The sequence below is a fragment of the Coregonus clupeaformis genome, unplaced genomic scaffold (assembly GCF_020615455.1).
Source record: "Coregonus clupeaformis isolate EN_2021a unplaced genomic scaffold, ASM2061545v1 scaf0741, whole genome shotgun sequence".
Lineage (NCBI taxonomy): Eukaryota > Metazoa > Chordata > Actinopteri > Salmoniformes > Salmonidae > Coregonus > Coregonus clupeaformis.
In genome coordinates, this window is record NW_025534196.1 from 37,255 (window position 1) to 58,171 (window position 20,917).

Below are 20,917 nucleotides of genomic sequence, written 5' to 3' on the forward strand. Positions count from 1 at the left end.
GGAAGCAGCACGAGCTCCTGAAGAAGATGCTGGAGCAGCAGGAGCAGCTCAGGGCTCTGGGGCCGCCAGGCAGCACTACTGACCCTGCAGCACAGCCCCAGCACGCCTCCCACACTATGGCTGACACCGGTGAGACACGGACCACATAGAGAGAGAGCACACACTCGCATAGGTTGTAAAAAACACACACACACAGCGCACATGCAGAGCAGGTACCTACACACACGCGTAACCTTTTTCATTTGGTGTGTATGTTTGTGTGTGTTGTTCCAGTTCGCCGACGGAGACCACAGGCAGTGTGGTCAGGGCTGAGACATCACCTCGAGCTGAACGATGAGCTGAACGACCTCATTCAGCGCTTCCACAACCAGCTGCACGACTCCAGGTACCAGCAACATACAGTACTGGTCGTATTAATTAGGCACACCATAGCCAAAAGTATTAGCATTTTCTGTCTGGTGCCTAATGAATACAACCTGGCAAACATAAGGTAGCACTTTACAGCACGGGCTAAAGTTGCAATAACATGGTATTGTTACCTCTATTACATACGTGGTGAATAACCCTATAACAAGAATCATTCCATTTAAATGAAGGGATAACTGGGCAAAATGGGAAGTCTCCATGTTGAGTAAATGAACTTAGCGTTACCATGTTATTACCACTTTATCCCTTGTGGTAATGTGTGAAGTGCTACCCATCAAAGTAATAAATGATGAGTTGAATGTTTGTGTTTATGCGCCTACTAACATCCTGTGTGCCTTTCCTTCCTCAGACCAAGGCAGTAGTCCCAGACAACCGCAGACAAGCCGCGAGCTCTCCCTCTCTCGGAAGTCTGCCGCTCCCGCTCCTCCCAGCCTCCCCTCCTCCCCGCTCTGCCTCCTCCTCCTTCCTCCATCCCACCCTCTCACCTCCCTGACCTCCATCACCCCCCAGCGTCGGCCTCGGCGGCGAGCGCCAAGCTGACCAGCTGCAGGAGCTGCAGGACAAGAAGCAGACCATGGACAAGATCCTGCGGAGCTGCACTGCTCCGCGACCAGACCCCTCAACAACAACTCCTGTAAGTTTGGTTCGTCTCTGTAGCTGACTAGGAGTAGGATAACACCGTCAGGGATGGAGGGTCGGAGGGTCAGTGATATTTTTAGATTTTTTCAGAGATTATTGCTTATTTGAACACCTGCAAAGCTGTTTCCTGCAATCTAGAGCCTTCAATGATAACAAACTTTTTAGATGTGTTTTTTTATTGTGTTTACATAGTGGGCGCAGCTCCCATCTTACCCATTCTTTGGGGAGAAACGTGTTTTTATGATAGAAGCTTGTAAGTTTGCAGCCGTGCTTGTGTGAGTGACGCGTGTATGTTGTTCCCTCAGGTCGCGGCGCCGTTGTGTCTGTGTCCTCTCAGCGTAGCCTGGCTCTGGGCGCGGGGCCCTCCTCGGACCGCCCCTCTGCCCTGTACCGGGAGCCCAACGGGGCCTCAGCCGAGACGGGACCCCTCCCCTACCACCCCGCCACACACACCCAGCACCCCCCCAGCATGAGGACGCCCAGCAGACAAACTCCGGTACTAAACTCCAACTATTATTAAGATCGGTACACATCACACCACGGTTGTATTCATAAGGCACCAAATGGAAGAAAACCTGAAACACAGAGGAACTACCTGGACTTGCCCCAAATCCAATTTTATTGGTCGCATACACATATTTAGCAATGTTATTGCGGGTGTAGCGAAATGCTTTGTGTTCAACAGTGCAGTAGTATCTAACAATTCCACATCTCAAAGTAAAATAATGGAATTAAGAAATGTATATAAATATTAGGACGAGCAATGTCTGAGTCCGGAGTATATGTATGTGATGGGATGTATAGACATTATGGACAGTATGTGGATAGAATATTTAGTTATCTGTGATACGTAGGATTGAATAGTATTTATACAGCAATAGTTGAATAGGATCGGCTTGACTAGAATACAGTATATAGCATATGAAATGAGTAAAACAGTATGTAAACATGATTCAAGTGACCAGTGTTCCATGTCTATTGGGACTACCTGGACTTGTGCCCCTAATGAATAAAACCCAGTGGTGCCCTAATGAATACAACCCAGTGGTGCCCTAATGAAGTACAACCCAGTGGTGCCCTAATGAATACAACCCGTGGTGCCTAATGAATACAACCCAGTGGTGCCTCTAATGAATACAACCCAGTGGTGCCCTAATGAATACAACCCAGTGGTGCCCTAATGAATACAACCCAGTGGTGCCCTAATGAATACAACCCAGTGTTGCTAATGAATACAACCCAGTGGCAATGAAGCAAAGGAGACTAGTAGAGGGAACCAGCTCAGACTATTAGCATGCACCCTTTCTATCACTCTGGTACCGGCAGCTGAAGATCCATACTGTACTGTTCCTTCAGACAAACTCTATCATCCATCACCCTTATCCCTCTTATTCATTCATCAGTCTGAGCAACAATGGATCCAATTAGTCAAGTGTCTCTCCTTCATTGAAGCAGTTGTCCATGTATCAACCATAGTCTCTTTCCCCCCATTCCATTTCTCCCCATTCATTCCCCCACACTGTTTCTGAAATGTGACTCAAAGGGGAATAGACTGCTTGCAGCTCACGTGAGGTGCTGTAAATTCTTGGGTGTGGGGGGTTGTGAAGAGGTGCACACTTTGGGCAGAAGGCCAATCCAATGCTTTTAAGTCTTTGGACATTTAAAAAACGGAATCAGGCCTAAGTCTCTCCCCCACACCACCACAGGAAGCTGAAGGAGGTGCACAAAGCGTCTGAGCGAAAGCTGCGTGAGCTGGTGCAGTACTACGAGCAGACATCGGACATGATGGTGGACACCGTCAACGAGGATCCGTGAAGGAGGAAGAGGAGGAGGAGGAGATAGGAGGACGGCTCCATGCTGGAGACCATGTTCGACTCGGAGCAGGAGAACCGCCCCCCCATCACCAACATCAGGTACTTGAGGGGACACGGACAGAGTAGGGTGACGTCGTTATTATTCCGCATTAGAGCTGTTTATGGGTGGGCCCTGTCCAATTCTGATACTAAGCATCACAGACCTAGGATTGAACCTTGCAACCACTGACAGTCACTGGTTAGTTTCAAACCAAGCATATCATCTGTTCCCTTCATGTGCCCCACATTACCAGGTCTTTATTGTAAAATATAGCTTGTTCTCAATAACTTGTCTGGCTAAGAAATATTATAAAGGTTTAGCTAAATACAATTCCCAAGGGCAAATCACGCCGGAGAGTGAAATTGAGACTTGACCCTCTTCTCCATCTCTCTTTCCCCTGGTCAGAAACCCACGAAAGCGTTCTGGGAACTGGACAGAAATGAACAGTCTGACCAACGCCCGAGGAGGAGGCAGCGCTAACAACCGCGCTGGACGGGAGACTCAACACCGAGTGTGAGATCAACAACCGCTCTGCAGCAACAAACCTCCGCAGCCTCAACATCCCCTCAGCCAGTAGGTGCACGACACACATACGACATTACATGCTGTACACCCCCCATGCTGTTCACACACAACCCACTCTCATCTCACTAACCCTCATTGTCTCTGCCTCCAACAGAGTGCCAGTACAACCGCCCCTACAACGAGGTCAAGGACGACGATGATGAAGAAGACGATGCCCTGGAGGATGAAGAGGGCGCAGGGGCCGGGGGTCGGGACAGCGAGGGCTCGGGGTCGAGCGGAGGAGCAGCCTGGGGAACGGAGGACGCAGACTACGCCCACAAAGTCCACCGGCTGCAGACGGCCACAGAAACTACGGCAGCTCCAGGAGCTGGTGGCCATGGTGCAGGTGAGAGGACTGACCTAGAAACAGAGAAACATAGCATATGGAAGATAAAGAATCTGAAATAAATTGTAGGCTCCAAAGTCCAAGTCCATTGTCTGAAAAAAGGCACTGTGCGCTGACACAATATACCCATTAAATCATTGGGAGTTAGAGCATTTGCAGTGAAAAAGTATTAGCCCCCTTTCTGATTTTCTTTATTTATGCATTTTTTTTTATACGTATTTATTATCAGATCTTCAACCAAAACCTAATATTAGATCATTTTAAAATAAAAACACAAATTATACTTATTTTATTGATTTTAATTAACAAGTAATGCAACACCCAATTTCCCTGTGTGAAAAAGTAATTGCCCCCTTACACTCAATAGCTGGTTGTGCCACCTTTAGCTGCAGTGACTGCAACCAAATGCTTCCTGTAGTTGTTGATCAGTCTCACACGCTGTAGGAATTTTGGCCCACTCTTCCATGCAGAACTGCTTTAACTCAACGATATTTGTTGGTTTGCAAGCATGAACTGCTCGTTTCAGAGTCCTGCCACAACATTTCAAGTGGGATTAGGTCTGGACTTTGCTAGGCCATTCCAAAACTTAAAATGTGTTGCTTTTTAGCCATTTTCATGTAGACTTGATTTGTATTTTTGGATCATTGTCTTGCTGCATGACCAGAGCTGCGCTTCAGCTCACAGACCGATGGCCTGACATTCTCTGATACAGAGCGTAACTCATGGTTCCTTCTATTAAGGCAACGTCATCCAGGTCCTGAGGCAGCAAAGCATCCCCAAACCATACACACTACCGATGAGGTTCTTACTGTGGAATGCAGTGTTTGGTTTTCGCCAGACATAATTGGACCCATCTCGTCCCAAAAAGTTGACTCAAGTTTGCCAAAAAGCACCTGGATGATCATCAAGACTTTTGGAAGAATGTTCTATGGACAGATGAGTCAAAGTATAACTTTTGGACGACATGGGTCCCATTATGCCTGGCGAAAACCAAACACTGCATTCCACAGTAAGAACCTTACACCAACGGTCAAGCATGGTGGTGGTACTGTGATGGTTTGGGGATGCTTTGCTGCCTCAGGACCTGTATGACTTGCCTTAAAAGAAGGAACCATCAATTCTGGTCTGTATCAGAGAATTCTACAGGAGAATGTCAGACCATCCGTCTGTGAACTGGAAGCGCAGATCGGTCAGGCAACAAGACTGATCCAAAATAAACAATCAAGTCTACATGAAAATGGGTAAAAAGTAAACATTTGAAGTTTTGGAATGGCCTAGTCAAAAGTACAGACAAAATCCCAATTCAGATGTTGTAGGACTTGAAATGAGCAGTTCATGCTTGAAAACCCCAAAATGTAGCTGAGTTAAAGAAGTTCTGCATGGAAGAGTCAAAATTCCTCCACAGCGACGTGGAGACGATCAATAACTACAGGAAGTGTTTGGTTGAGTCATGCAGCAGAAGGCGGCACAACCAGTCACTGAGTGCAAGGGGCAATTACTTTTTTTCCCCATACAGGGGCCAAATTGTTGCATAACTTTCTTTTGAAATAAATGTGAAATAAGTATGTAATTGTTGTGTTATTTGTTCACTCCGGTTCCTTTATCTAATAGTAGGTTTTGGTTGAAGATCTGATATCATTCAGTATAACAAATATGCAAAAGAAAATACAATTTAGAATGGCGGCTACTTTCTCACAGCATTGTATATAGAGCGTATCGAGTAGAAACATATCAACACGTATAAGCAAATAATACAAAATAGAACACATGGTATATAATGTAATATGACCATGGTGCAGCTGAGTGGTCTAGACAGTTCAGAGTGGAAGAGGATCCTTTACAGTCCAAGAAAGTAAAGAGCTGGAATTTGAGTCATTTGAAGATGGGTGATGGCCTTATGGAATAGTAACCAGGTGACTTCCTGTCTCCCAGAGTGATGATACAGAGCGCCACCACGGCCAACGAGGACGAGGGTCACCACCAGCAGCCCAACAACACCAGAGTGCTGCTGCCTCCTCCTCCTCCGCAGCCAAGAGCCCCAGAGACCTCACCCTCACAGAGCAAGGCCAGGTAGGGAGACTCCCGCACGCCACACGGAGCACTAACACATACATAGTAGAGGCTGTTGAACCATCAGAAGTGTATGTGTATGAGCGTGCCTGCGTCTATTTATATATTGAGTGAGTGCATTCCTGCATTTAAGCATGTGTGAATTACACAGCTGGTGATTCTGTTTGTGAATCTAAAAGATGTTGTGTGTGTGTCTCAGGGAGAAGCTGTAACGAGAGAAGCTTCGTCAGCAGCAGCAGGAGTTGCAGCAGCTCCACGAGGAGCGCCAGCGGCTGATGGAGATCCAGGACAAAATCCAGGACCTACAGTGGGCCTGCCCCGACCTGCAGGTAACACACTGAGCACACATCGCCCTATTTCCTGATTGATTGTTTTGGTGTCAGAACTTCTTTCTGAACTTCTTCCTGGACTCTTTTTTAACAGTAGTGCCCTATATTGGGAATAGGGTGTTGAGACAGTCACTCTCTATCTCCTCCTCTCTCCTATCATTCTCTCTCTCTCTCATTCTACCTCTCCCTCCGCTCTTCTCCTCTCCAGTCGTCAGTGTCCAGCAGCACAGTGAGCCAGCAGGCCCTGATGAGGAAGCTCGGCTGCAACCTCCACCCCGGCCCCTCCCCCTGCGCCGGCTGCAGCCCCCAAAGCCAACGCTTCTCCTGCCGCCGCCGCCGTGCTCAAACCCACAGCCCAGGCCGCTGCTAACGCCTCTGTCACCGACAACGAGGTGGGTTCTTTATTTTGATTTCATTGACAGGTTCACAAAACATCAAGGCTAGTACAAACTTAAAGTGATGGCTCGTGAAACACTTGTATCACCCGCTCAGTGCAAGGCTTTTCCTGAGAGTTAACTGGTAAGGGTTAGCGTGACCGAGTTAGCCATGGCTAGATGTCAGGGAGCTCTTATAGGAGTGTGTGGGTTATCATGCAGATGTAACCATGAAAATGACTCCGCTCATTTACCTTCATGGTTCCCAAGCAGCTGTGGTGTGAGATGCGGCGCCACCAGATCTGCGGGAGGAGCTGCGCCAGCGGAGGAAGCACCTGGAGTCCCTGATGGCCGAGCACCAGAGGAGGAGCGGCCTCAGCGACTCCCCCTACAGGATGGAGGACCCAGATGGACACGCCGCCGCCCGCAGCCACTCAGCAGGGACGAGAGGTGAGAAAAGCGGTAGATTATTCACAAAGGCCCCCAAATCTACATCGGGGGTCAATTCTATGATGTGAACCGTTCTGAATGTTGCAGATAGAAATAGAATGATGCTTTTAGCAGGGGTGTAACGATTCGTTTTAACAACGATTCGATTTGTATCACGATTCGTGGTTGTCGACACGATTCAGGGCGATATTGGTTCATTTAGAACGATACGATCCGAAGCGATTCAGTGACTTGAAATCGATTCAGTAACCTTTTAGCCAAAATTCAACCAGTGTGACTGGAAATAAATACCTGGTAACCAGTTGCATTTTAATGGCTGGCAATAGTCTTGATATTTTTAACAGTGTTTCATGCCTCCATGCAGACCATCTGGTATTATGAAACTTACCCAGTTCCACAAAGGAGATCCCATTTTCTTCACATAGCTTTATTCAGTGCAGCAGTTTTTTTTGCTCCCACCTTTTTGTAAATAAAACTGCAGCAGCTTGACCACAGAGCGATGAAATGTCTCACAGTAAGGAACGTTGCGATCAGCTGATTTCACGCAATTCTCGGTGTGTGTGCGGTGCACAGAATGTACACAAGGGAGTCTCCAACCGCAGCATGTTGCCGGAGTTTTGGCACAACGCCGTTGTAGATACCTACGTTGACAGCAGCCCCGTCTGTGCACACAGCGACCAACTTTGTTGTCCAGTCATCCAAGCCTGTGTCCTGGAAAAGTCTCACAAGTCCGTCTGTTATGGCCTGTGCGGTTCGGTCAGCACCCAATTCAATCAGTCCAATAAAGTCCGAAGTAAACTCTCCGTTGCTGGACACAGACACAATGTAAACTATTTCCTGCTCCAGTTTTTGTGATGTCCTCAGATCCATCAAAAAGCAGCCCCCCAAAATTCAGCAGACTGCAACTTGCTCGTAACTCCCCGCTGATGGTGTGAGCGTGCTCTGCATGATCCGTGTGCCCCCTTCACGTGAATGATATGCACCTCCGACATTTACTCCTAGCTGCTTCAGTAAACGAACATCCTCAGAATAGGAAGACATGGGACGTGCGTGTTTAGCTTTATGGAAAGAGAAAAATATTAAACAGAGCTTGCCGCTGTTCTTCATTCAGCTTGTCTCGCCATCTGGCAGAGTGGCGACTGGACATTTATTCTCGGCTAGCTTTTAGCAATGGCTTGCGCCACATTCGTGTGCTCCTTGCTCTTTTCATGTTTGTCAAATAAAGGATGGTTGAAATTCTTTGAGCCTTTATAAAATGCACCTGTTTTGTCTGCTAGATGTGGATTTGAGCGGCAAATCTTGCACCACATTTCAGTGCGCTCATCGTTAGCTTCAAGCCACTGCACATCTTGAGCCACTTTTCCGAAAAAAGTATTTTCTTCGGCTCTGGCTCCAGTTGGCGTTTCTTTGTAGGTGGCGAAACGCCAAAGAAGCTGCTTAATGTCTGTTGCTTTTTGGACATCCCTGACAGTAGTTGACAAGCAACATGTCATGTGGAAGGTTAGATGAGAAGATCGGTCAAGTACGCAAAGGCGCGTAGTAACACAAGTGGCATTACGCATTCCTGATTTTTGTCGCGCTTGCGTATCTGCATACCAGTTATGTGCACCCCTGCATATAAAGTCTGACGTGCTTAAATCCAATGGGTTATTTCCTAGTATCGATACAATCGATTTATTACATTTTAAAAGCGATGTTAGATCGATATATGTTGTCCAAAAGGCCAACTCGCTCGAGCACAGATCGATGTAGTTGGATCATATGAATATAAATCGATACATCGATGTAGTAGATGGATCGTTACACCCTAGCTTTTAGCCATCGTATGCTCTCATGTCTACATGAAGTGCCTAGATCGGTTTAGTCTCTGAGTGGGGCCTTAAGCGACTTGTTACCCTCCTCAGGACCATGGCCACGTGGGCGGCTCCACCACCTGTCAGCTGGATGAGGACGGCTACCCCTCTGAGATGGGCGCTGAGGAAGAAGAAGAAAGAGGAGGATGAGGAGAAGAAGAAGAAGAGGAGGACGGAGCAGAGTCCAGCTCAGTGATGACCTGCATCTCTACTCCACTAGGAAGCAGCGATCCTACAGCAACAGGAAGACACTGGGCAGGTCTGTGAAAGATGTATACAAGGATACCCATTGTTTTTTGTATTAATTTTCGATTCAGGATAAAGATACAGGGCACAGTACTCTTAACCTCTAAAAGTCTAAGCCGTTGGGGTGGGAGGAACAAGCTACATATGGAATTGTTTTAAGATGGTCAGACCATTTAGCTGTTTGATATAGAATTTTAGGACCCCTTTAGCTTTAAAAAATATATAAACTACCAGTCAAAAGTTTGGACACACCTACTCATTCAAGGGTTTTTCTTTATTTTTTTACTATTTTTGACATTTGTAGAATAATTGTGAAGACAAACTGAAATAACACATGGATCGTAGTAACCAAAAGTGTTAAACAAATCAAAATATATTTTATATTTGCCATTCTTCAAATAGGCACCGTTTGCCTTGATGACAGCTTTGCACACACTTTGCATTCTCTCAACCAGCTTCATGAGGTAGTCACCTGGAATGCATTTCAATTAACAGGTGTGCCTTCTTAAAAGTTAATTTGTGGAATTTCTTTCCTTCTTAATGCGTTTGAGCCAATCAGTTGTGTTGTGACAAGGTAGTGGTGGGGGGGGTATAGAGAAGATAGCCCTATTTGGTAAAAGACCAAGTCCATATTATGGCAAGAACAGCAAAGAGAAATGACAGTCCATCATTACTTTAAGACATGAAGGTCAGTCAATACTGAACATTTTCAGAACTTTGAAAGTTTCTTCAAGTGCAGTTGCCAAAAACCATCAAGCGCTATGATGAAACTGGCTCTCATGAGGACAGCCACAATGGAAGACCCAGAGTTACCTCTGCTGTGGAGGATAAGTTCATTAGGTTACCAGCCTCTGAAAGTGCAGGCCAAATAAATGCTTCAGGGTTCAAGTAACAGACACATCTCAACATCAGCTGTTCAGAGGGGGACTGTGTGAATCAGGCCCCTTCGTGGTCGAAGTGCTGCAAAGAAACCACTACTAAAGGACACCAATAAGAAGAAGAGACCTGCTTGGGCCAAAAACATAAGCAATGGACATTGGGGCGGTGGAAAATTGTCCTTTGGCCTGTAGTCGAAATTTGATATTTTTGGTTCAAACCGCCGTGTTTTGTGAGAACCGATGTGGGTGAGCGGATTTGTAGTTCCACCGTAAAGCATGGAGGAGGAGGTGTTATGGTGTGGGGTGCTTTGCTGGTGACACTGTCGTGATTTATTTAAATTCAAGGCACACTTAACCAGCATAGCTACCACAGCATTATGCAGTGATACGCCTGGTTTGGGCTTAGTGGGACTATAGGTAGTTTTTCAACAGGACAATGAGCCAACACACCTCCAGGCTGTGTAAGGGCTATTTGACAAGAAGGAGAGTGATGGAGTGCCGCATCCAATGACCTGGCCTCCACAATCCCCCCGACCTCAACCCAATTGAGATGGTTTTTGGGATGGTCGGACGGCGGAGTGAGGAAAAGCAGCCAACAAGTGAGTCAGCATATGTGGGAACTCCTTCCAAGACTGTTGGAATTCCAGGTGAAGCTGGTTGAGAAAATGCCAAGTGTGCAAAGCTGTAATCAAGACAAAGCGGTGCCTATTTGAAGAATCGCAAATATAAAATATTTTAATTTAACTATGATTCCGTATGTTATTTCCATAGTTTTGATGTCTTCACTATTATTCTACAATGTAAAAATAAAGAAAAACCCTTGAATGAGTAGGTGTGTCGAACTTTTGGCTGGTACTGTATATGTATTAGGAGATTTAAGAAAGCTCAGGAAATATTTTTGTTTTTTTGTACATATTTAACCCCTTATTTTTTGTTGGCACTAAACTACCTCCATACTTCTATTCGTTTGTATGGATTACCTTCCAGCGAGGCCCGTGACATTTGTAGAGCAAACGGAGAACACCATCGTGTTCGTGACAGTCTACTCTTTCCATAGAGTTGTAGTCGGCGTTCCGGCGCTACAGGCGTTTTAGTGATGTCGGGATGTCTCATGGTCTGACACACCGCTATAGCTCAGCCACCTTCCACCACAGATGCGGAAAGCCGACATTAGTGTAGGCGGTGGATTGGGGGGCATCCAATTCAAAAAAATATATCTCTACCTTAAACTGACGGATTTTGATGGATGTTTTTTTATTACGGGTTCGTTAATAGACTCTTAAGGATGAATCAAACTTGGTGTGCAGGTTTTGATCCACCCCATGGATTCTATTGATATATGCTAACATACAGTATTCTACTACCATTTACTTTATGTTCGTATTCTTATTTTTACAATTTCCTATTGATGCATTGTCGAAGGAACTTGCAAGTAAGCACTTCGTTGGACAATGTATACCATCCGTAGCCCGTACATGAGAATAATAAAACTTGAATCATCATAAGACTAATAATACTTGAATCCTGGCATCATGAAAGTTCAAGGAAAATTGGGTCTGCATTCCCAGCAGCACCCACAACTCGTTGGACACCCAATAATACAAATATATCACTCTCCCCCCTTCGTTTCTCTTTCTCCAGCAAAGTTCTGAAGCCGCCCCAACAATTCGCATCCGAAGCTGGTGGCCGACCCTCTCTCGTTCTCGAGCCAGAGCCAAACAACCACAGCAGTCCCAAGCCCACGGCGCTCAGCATCGGGGTGCGAGGCGCCAGGAGAACCTGCGCTGGGCAGCTGAGCTGTCCTTCCAGGAGGGTTCTGGCACTGGGTCTGGGTTGGCATCACGCCACTGGCAGGAGCAGGTGGGCACACTACAGAGGCAGCTGGACTTTAGCACCAGCATGTGTCAGACCCTACTGCAGGACCACAGGTTGGTATAGCAGTTGGCACACACTTCAGTCACCTCACACACTAATATGTAGGCTTATCTCAAGCATTTGACATGGTTGAGGCGTGCCTGGTTTAGCTTGTCAGGTATGGGGCCAGCTGGCATGAGGAGTTTGGTTCCATTGTACCTGACAAGCTAAGCTATATCAAGGGAACCTCACATGTCAACTTTTTGGAATGTATTGATTTTAACTTGTCTGGTATGAGGGGTGTACATGCTTTTTGGATTATTCCATTGTTTTCATTGTACCTTCCAAGCTATTTTTTTTGAAGTGCCCAAGTATTTCAATATTTGGAATACTTATCCGAACCAGGTCTGAATTCACCTTACCAAATGAGGTACTTGAGGTTAATTTAGCTTGCCTGGCATGAGGAGTTTGTTTCCATTTTACATGACCAGCTAAGCCAAATAAAGTACACCAAGTATTTCAAATATTCTGAATATTATGTATTCGACCCTGGTCTGTTTCACCCAACCTACAGAAAAGGTAGCAGCAACCTAAGGCACACCGCCAAAGAATGTCTGGCATTTCTGCTCGCTTTCCTTACTGTTCAATGTCTATTACATTTCACTAAGGTTGAAAAAAGTAAGTTAATAAAGAAAATGTATTACTCACGCTAGTCTTGTGTTAAGAGGTGCCTAAATGGATTTTCTCCACATAGTCATTGATATAGCATGGCGGCGGTGACACTTATTAACCTATAGGGCATGGTGTTGAGTTTATTCAGGGTGCGTCGTCCTGATGGAAATGCCAGCGCTGCTATTCCTTTATAGAAATCAGCCGTTGGCTAGAGTTCCTATTTGACTGGGTGTCAGAACCTGTATGGAAACCAGCTGACTGACAGGTTCATGAATACCATTTTCTCCCCCCTTCTCCTTCCCTTCTCTCTCTCTATCTGTCTTTCCAAACTCTTTCTTTCTCTCTACACACTCTTTCTCCATCTCTACCTCTCCCTGTCTCTCACTCTTTCCTTGTTACTACCCCCCCCCCATCCATCCAGGCGTTGTCCTACATGCTCCAGACCCTGCTGACAGGACCGTACAGCGCGCTGCCCAACAACCTGTCCTCCCCCCAGGTCCACCTGGTCGTGCACCAGCTCAGCCAGTGTTACACACAGCTGGCCTGGCAGAGAACAACGTCGAAAGGTAGAGCGAACACAGACAGACAAAACAACAACTAGAAATGTGTATTCTATTGGTTTATTTACGTTCTAGTCATTTAGCAGACTTACAGTAGTGAGTGCATACTTTTTCGTACTGGTCCTCCATTGGAATCGAATCCACAACTCTGGCGTTGCAAGCGCGTTGCTCTACCAACTGACCCACGCGGGACCCGTTTGACACAGATAATGTACGACAAACATTGCACCATATTTTAGCTATACAGTATACTGTAGTTAATTTCCATCTGAAATCCCCAGATACTTTATTAGTTTACTAATATGTTAATGTCACCGGCTCAATGTACTGCATGGGGGAAATGATCAGTGTCTGTTTTCAAGACCTTACAATTCAGTTTATGAACATTTATTCATTGCAGCTTTCGTTAGTTAGGTTCACACGCATGTCATGTCTACATTAGTGTATCGTTCTAAGTGCATAGTTATTTAACCATGACTGACTATCTGCAGTATATGTGAACATGATATCCGGTTTAAACATGACTTGTGAATACATGAATGTGAATATTATTACGTTTTTAGCGCTGGCTTGCCTGTATTTGTCCGTTTGTCCCCAGACTGAAACTGGTGCTGAGCGACCTGCTCCGTCACAACAACAACAACAACAACAGCCCTCGTCGTCGTCAGGTCAGCAGGCCCAGAACCAGGGTTCCACGTCCCGGGACTCCGGCAGTGCCTGTCCCCCCCCCCTCTCCCCCCACCAGCCTCTTTCTCCCCTTCACCTCCTCCATGCCCCCCTCTGTCAACCAGGCCCTCAACCTGCCCCCTGGCCTGGCCGGATTCTCGCCCCTCTCCTCCGGTGCGACTTCCAACACCCCCTTTTATAAATGCACCTTCCATCCAATGTTTATAGATCCTTCCTCCTTGATGTTATGACATACAGTTGCAGTCGGAAGTGTACATACACTTAGGTTGGAGGCATTAAAACTCGTTTTCAACAACTCCACAAATTTCTTGTTAACAAACTATAGTTTTGGCAAGTTGGTTAGGACATCTGCTTTGTGCATGACCACGAGTAATTCTTCCAACTATGGTTTACAGACAGATTATTTCACTTATAATTCACTGTATCCACAATTCCAGTGGGTCAGAAGTTTACATACACTAAGTTGACTGTGCCTTTAAACAGCTTGGAAAATTCCAGAAAATGATGTCTTGGCTTTAGAAGCTTCTGATAGGCTAATTGACATCATTTGAGTCAAGTGGAGGTGTACCTGTGGATGTATTTCAAGGCCTACCTTCAAACTCAGTGCCTCTTTGCTTGACATCATGGGAAAATCAAAAGAAATCAGCCAAGACCTCAGAAAAAATATTGTAGACCTCCACAAGTCTGGTTAATCCTTGGGAGCAATTTCCAAACGCCTGAAGGTACCACGTCCATCTGTACAAACAATAGTACGCAGTATAAACACCATGAGACCACGAGCCGTAATACCGCTCAGGAAGGAGACGCATTCTGTCTCCTAGAGATGAACATACTTTGGTGCGAAAAGTGCAAATCAATCCCAGAACAACAGCAAAGGACCTTGTGAAGATGCTGGAGTAAACAGGTAACAGTAAACGCGAGTCCTATATCGACATAACCTGAAAGGCCGCTCAGCAAGGAAGAAGCCACTGCTCCAAAACCACCACAAAAAAAGCCAGACTACGGTTTGCAACTGCACATGGGGACAAAGATTGTACTTTTTGGAGAAATGTCCTCTGGTCTGATGAAACAAAAATAGAACTGTTTGGCCATAATGACAATCGTTATGTTTGGAGGAAAAAGGGGGTTGCTTGCAAGCCGAAGAACACCATCCCAACCGTGAAGCACGGGGGTGGCAGCATCATTCTATGGGGTGCTTTGCTGCAGGAGGGACTGGTGCACTTCACAAAATAGATGGCGGCATGAGGAAGGAAAATTATGTGGATATATTGAAGCAACATCTCAAGACATCAGTCGGGAAGTTAAAGCTTGGTCGCGGGGGTCTTCCACAATGACCCCAAGCATACTTCCAAAGTTGTGGCAAAATGGCTTAAGGACAACAAAGTCAAGGTATTGGAGTGGCCATCACAAGGCCCTGACCTCAATCCTATAGATCATTTGTGGGCAGAACTGAAAAAGCATGTGCGAGCAAGGAGGCCCCTAAATACCTGACTCCGTTACACCAGCTCTGTCAGGAGGAACTGGCCAAAATTCACCCAACTTATTGTGGGAAGCTTGTGGAAGGCTACCTGAAACATTTGACCCAAGTTAACAATTTAAAGACAATGCTACCAAATACTAATTGAGTGTATGTAAACTTCTGACCCACTGGGAATGTGATGAAAGAAATAAATAATAATAATAAATAATTATATCTACTATTATTCTGACATTTCACTTAAAATAAAGTGGTGATCCTAACTGGCGTAAGACAAGGAATTTTTACTAGGATTAAATGTCAGGAATTGTGAAACTGAGTTTAAATGTATTTGGCTAAGGTTTATCTAAGCTTCGACTTCAACTGTATCTCTATTGTATGAGTGAAAGTTCTCAAAGGAATGAAACATCCAAGAATGTGCACAGAGTATACCAAACATTAGGAACAACTTCCTAATATTGAGTTGCACCCCACCCGTTTTGCCCTCAGAACAGCCTCAATTCATCGGGGCATGGACTCTACAAGGTGTCAAGTGTTCCACAGGAATGCTAGCCCATGTTGACTCCAATGCTTCCCACAGTTGTGTCAAGTTGGCTGGATGTCTTTTTGGGTGGTGGACCATTTTTGATAAACACGGGAAACTGTTGGCGTGGAAAACCCAGCAGTGATGCAGTTCTTGACACAAGCCGGTGTGCCTGGCACCTACTACCATACCCGTTCAACAGCACTTACATTTGTTGTCTTGTCCATTCATCCTCTGAATGGAACACATACAAAATCCGATGTCTCAAGGCTTTAAAATCCTTCTTTAACCTGTCCTCATAGCTTTAACCTGGATTCACCTGATCAGTCTATATGTCATGGAAAGAGCAGGTGTTCTTAATGTTTTGTATACTCAGTGTATAGTTAGTGTTCAAATATTGTCTCTTTCACTCATCACCTTGGACCAGTTCACTTCAGAGGTTCGCTTTGGAAATTGGAAGCTCCTGGCACATATGGGCGTGATTGGGGACTAGAGGGCATACTGGAATAGTAGGAAATTCCGGTTTGATAAGTTTGTAACCAAGTTGTTGTGTTCCCAGATCACAATATCGCAGGTTGGCGCTTGTCATCAGTCTTGTCCTGGAGGCAGAACTAAGCGATTTCCCCTTAAGTTACCCAGCTGCAAAAAAAAATAAAAAAGGTCTATATTGTAAAACTCATTAACATAAAATGAGCTTTTTGGTCTTAATTTAAGGTTAGGATTAGGCATTAGGGTTAGGTTTAAAATCAGATTTGGTGACTGTGGCTGTGCCAGCTAGTGACCACTCTGCAGAGCTGCCTCCAGAACAAGATTCATGACGGAAACGCGCTAACCTGCACAATATACCTCAATATGTGTGCTCCACATCACTTATTTTTCTCCTACACAGGGTTTAACTTCAACCCCCTGTTCCCTTCTGCTATGGGTGAGTTCCCTCACAGTGCTGGTAGCCAGGCCAGCCCAGACAACCAACAGCAGCTGGATCCCAACACCTCAGTCAAGACAGAGTACCTGCTTCCCCCCGCCCCTGCAACGCTCCCCACTCAACACTGTAGACAAAAGGTGTGTGTTAGTGATGGGAGAAAAAAATCGATAGTTGCATATTGTGATATCATTTTTGGGCCGATATTGTATCGATATTATCAGCGTTTGACTCCCAAGTATCGGTTTGTAAAATCAATGTAGGTAGCGTTAGCTGGCGCTGTCGGCTGTACCTGTGCCAAAACTCCAATATTTTTCATCCTATAGCATGTTCTCCATCTTTTTAAATAGTGAGCCAACATGTTTTCAGCACTTTCCCTGACTGATCAAAACTAGTTTTCTCATGCTCTGTCTCTCTGCAGCAGACTTATAGTGAGCTATATGTTTGGAACATCAAATCACAATAAAATCTTTGTTTATTCGCAATACATGTAGAATCGTGCGAGTCGCAATACATATCGTATTGGCACCTAAGTATCGTGATAATATCGTATCGTGATGTCCCTGGCAATTCCCAGCCCTAGTGTGTGTGTGTGGCACATTATTACTACTTAGTTCTCTTTACTCACACATACAAATTTCTTCCTTCATTAGTCCAACCGTCGTTCTGTCTGTATCCGTCCCACCAGGCCCCAAGGCAGAATGAAGGAAACAGCAGTCGTGGCCATGAATCTGGCTGGCTCAACGTCTCCCAGCCTCAGCTCCTATCACCGAATCCCCCTCCCCTTTACCCCATAGTGGGGCTAACAACACCCGGCCCCAGGCCTTGACCAGGCCTCCCAGGAGAGCTTTAGCAGCATGCCGGACCCCGCTGACCCCACCACCGTCACCCAAGACCTTCAGGGCAGGGCGCAAGGCCTCTGCCCAGGCCAGCCCCTGGCCTCCCGCGACAAGGCGCCCAACTCCAAGAGGGGACCCGGCGGGCCAAGGACACCACAAGAACGCGAGTGCGGGGACAGGGGAGACAGTGTAGGGACATGTAGTGATTTATATTGAGCGCTTTTTCTCTAGTACTTGACATTTCCTTCCTCTCCGGCAGCTCAGTTAGGAAGGCCGGGGGGGTAACTCAGCTCCAACCACCACCACTGTGTAGCACCTGCCTGTTTATATATTTAAAACATCATAAGAATAGAGATTTGAGGACCTCCAAATATTTAGGAGACACAAGCTGAAACAGTATTGCTCAAGGCTACAATCTATCCAAAAGACAAATGCACGAATAGGGTCTTTTTTTAAACATACGATGTGTGTAAATGTTTATTTGCGTATCTCACACTTTCTCCCCTCTATTCGTTTTGAATGTCTACTTTCTCTTTCCTTGCTTGTGTATTCCCAGGAGTGGAGAGTGACAGCGTGTCTAGCACGGCCGACTTTGTCCAGGAGAGGGCGCCGCAGCCCCATCGCCAGCGGGACCAAAACCAGAACCAGAGCCTGCTGGACAAGCCGGCCCAGGAGAAACTGGACAGCAAGACCAAGACTGGCAACAAGCCCAGCGACCTCTCCTCCGGTACAAAACCTTAACCTCATCACACCACACCTTGTCCACTCGCATCTTCAGTTTCATTATTATTATTTGGGTTTAATCTTGGTTTAATTGGTTTCATGTCCTCACCTTTTTTGTAACGTGACCACGTTTTACTTTCGTTTGTTTGTTTATGTCGTCACTTTTTTGATTTTCCTCACAGCCTCTGCTTGGAGAACACCTTTCCTCTCTAACAGAATTGCATGCACTGAAGCGCCAGGTAAACTCACCCCTAGCACACAGCTAAGCACCAGCTAACACTGATTGTCACTGATTTAAGTTTTGGGTATTTTTTCACAACTTTTTGTGTAATATCGGTCATCCAAGCACCTAATGCATGTAATACAGTTAATCTTTTAACGTACTCAAACTAGGTCCCAACCTTTGCTAACCTTGGAGTCTCTAGCTTTAGCTAATTAGCTTGGCTAACAATTAAGTAATATGCTTGGCATTTTAATTGGCTTTAAAACCATTAAAACAATTCAACTGCTTTTTTAGAAACAACCTAAATTTATTACAGTACTATCCAATATGGTTTAATATATCCCAGTATCATTGCCTTAAATAAAACTACATTGCTCTTAGAGAACTACTAGGTATGCAGGTTTTGCTCCAACTCTACTAACACCTCTGATTCAGCTAATCAAGGTCCTAATGAAGATTTGGGTATGTTTCAGCAGGGCTGGAGCTAAAGCCTACACCGCCACCTCTGCAATACTGTATGGAAACCTGAGATGTATCCCCAATAGACTGCCACAGATGACTGCTTCTTATACCCGTGAGAACATCTTCTTGAGTGTCTGTCTTGTGTTTCACACCTCCAGATGCCAGCAGTGACTTCTCCCTGTTTGAGTTTGGGAGACCATCTACTCGGAGGTTGCCACACTCATCTCCCAGAGCGAATCGCGGCCCCCACTTCCTCATCGAGCTCTTCCCCGAGCTGCAGCTGCTCAACACCGACTATCTGCGCCAGAAGGCACTCTACTCCCTACAGGTAAACATCTCCGAACAATGATCTAGTGCTGATCCTAGATCCGCTCTCCTACTATGAGACTGTAAATAGTATTTCCATACAATCTATGGGTAAACCTCATTGGAATGGATACAAGCCACAAGGAGCTGCTGATAAAGACCTGAGGGGTCAAATGTTGTGGGGAATCACGTAGGAGCATAGACTGCAGTGTGCAGGTATGTTTTCATCATTTACAGCTCATGCTTGTAACCTTGTTCCTTGCTGTTGGATTCCCATGTTTGACCATGTCTCTCTGCCGTTGACCTCCAGGACATAGTGACCAGGCACCTGACGGAGAAGAGTGCGGCCGAGGACCAGGCCTCCTCCCTGGGCCCCGTGGCCTGGGCAGCCGGCTCCCAGTCAGAGCTCACCCCCAGCGAGAGCCTGGCCACCAGCGACGGGGGTGAGACAGACGGATATATACACACACACACACACCTGCCGCCTCATTAAATCACTTGGCTGTCATATCACCCACTCCCTCCTTTCTCTTCTCAAACTTTCCCCATCTCTCTCACTCTCGCTCTTTTCTCTAGCTCTCTCGCTCCCATATCTCATTCCCGACACCTCTCACTTTCTCTCAACATCTCTCGCTCTCTCTAGGCATATATCTTAAACACTCTGCCCATCTCTCTCTTGCTCGCTCTCTTTCTCTCTCGCTCTCTTGCTCTCTCTCTCGCTTTCTCTCTCTCTCTCATATCCATCTTAAACACTCCGTCCGTCTCTTTTTTTCTCTCTCCATACCTCCTTTGTTCTCCGCCCCCCTCTCTCGTCTTTGAAATCCAGTCTTCCAGTTGTCAGTAAGGCTGTGCCTTGCGGCCCATCCGTCAGTCTGAGCGAAGCGTTGCGGTTGCTGCCTGCTGGACAGATTAGATGAATGGCTGTGCAGGTCTTTGTTCTAGCCCAGGTACCCAGAGGTTTCGCTAATTAGAACCGTCCTTTTTGTCTTTGTATATCACTCCTTTGTTGCCCAGTGATGGATGAGACACCCGATTTCCCCATGTTAGGAGAAAAGGATAGAAGGGCAGATGCGCTGCCAATTGTTGTTAGTCTATTGCATCCCTTGCTAATTTAACGAGATAGAACAGACGAAATCCGTCAAGGGAGTTTAGCAGAGGTGTCTCCGACGAATCAGCGTTTTTTGTACGTCGTCCCCCCTCCCGTTCGAGACAATGAAGGATGAATGGGTTCTCTTTTTTGAAAATGTATTTTTTCTCTTCTCCCTAAATTGTGTTTGTTATCCCTCCATGGGTGAGTGGTGTGTAACTGAATTCCATTTTTACCTCTGTCTCTCAGGACGTGTCAGAGAAGAACATCCGGGTCATCAAGCATCACGAGCCGAGTAAGAAGCGGAGCGCGCAGAATCGGTGGACAACGAGAGCACCCTGTCCACCACCTCCAACCTGGAGCCGTTCGCTAACGACGACTTAGGTAAAAAATATAAAATACAAATGCATACAATGCTCTAATCCACAGCACATTAGGTCAAAAGAGAACTTCAGCTTGTGGCAACTTAACTTGAGTTTATTATCCCTCATTGCTCTTCTAATATCCTTCTCTTGCGTTCTCTCGCTCTCTCTCCCTCCTCTCTCCTGCCCCT

The 20,917-nt window shown here is 46.0% G+C and overlaps 1 pseudogene; it reads left to right on the top strand.

Annotated features, from left to right (window-relative positions):
• The first annotated feature begins 201 nt into the window (after positions 1–201).
• LOC123485574 overlaps positions 202–20,917 on the top strand; it is a 28,355-nt pseudogene continuing 7,639 nt past the window's right edge.